The sequence below is a fragment of the Mustela nigripes genome, chromosome 4 (genome assembly GCF_022355385.1).
Source record: "Mustela nigripes isolate SB6536 chromosome 4, MUSNIG.SB6536, whole genome shotgun sequence".
NCBI classification, from domain to species: Eukaryota; Metazoa; Chordata; class Mammalia; order Carnivora; family Mustelidae; genus Mustela; species Mustela nigripes.
Genome location: NC_081560.1, coordinates 158,635,647 through 158,636,139, shown reverse-complemented (window position 1 = coordinate 158,636,139; position 493 = coordinate 158,635,647). Strand labels below are relative to the sequence as shown.

The window sequence follows — 493 nt, the reverse complement described above, 5'->3', positions numbered from 1 at the left end:
TAAACATATAATATATTTTTATCCCCAGGGGTACAGATCTGTGAATCACCAGGTTTACACACTTCACAGCACTCACCATAGCACATACCCTCCCCAATGTCCATAACCCTACCACCTTCTCCCAATCCCCCTCCCCCCAGCAACCCTCAGTTTGCTTTGTGAGATTAAGAGTCATTTATGGTTTGTCTCCCTCCCAATCCCATTTTGTTTCATTTATTCTTCTCCTACCCCCTTAACCCACCATGTTGCATCTCCACTTCCTTATATCAGGAAGATCATATGATAGTTGTCTTTCTCCGATTGACTTATTTCACTAAGCATGATACCCTCTAGTTCCATCCACATCATCGCAAATGGCAAGATTTCATTTCTTTTGATGGCTGCATAGTATTCCATTGTGTATATATACCACATCTTCTTTATCCATTCATCTGTTGATGGACATTTAGGTTCTTTCCATAGTTTGGCTATTGTGTACATTGCTGCTATAAAC

The 493-nt window shown here is 40.6% G+C and overlaps 1 protein-coding gene across 2 annotated transcripts in view; it reads left to right on the top strand.

Moving 5' to 3' along the window:
- MYOF (myoferlin) overlaps positions 1-493 on the top strand; it is a 159,518-nt gene that overhangs the window by 110,882 nt on the left and 48,143 nt on the right. The window lies entirely within an intron of this gene.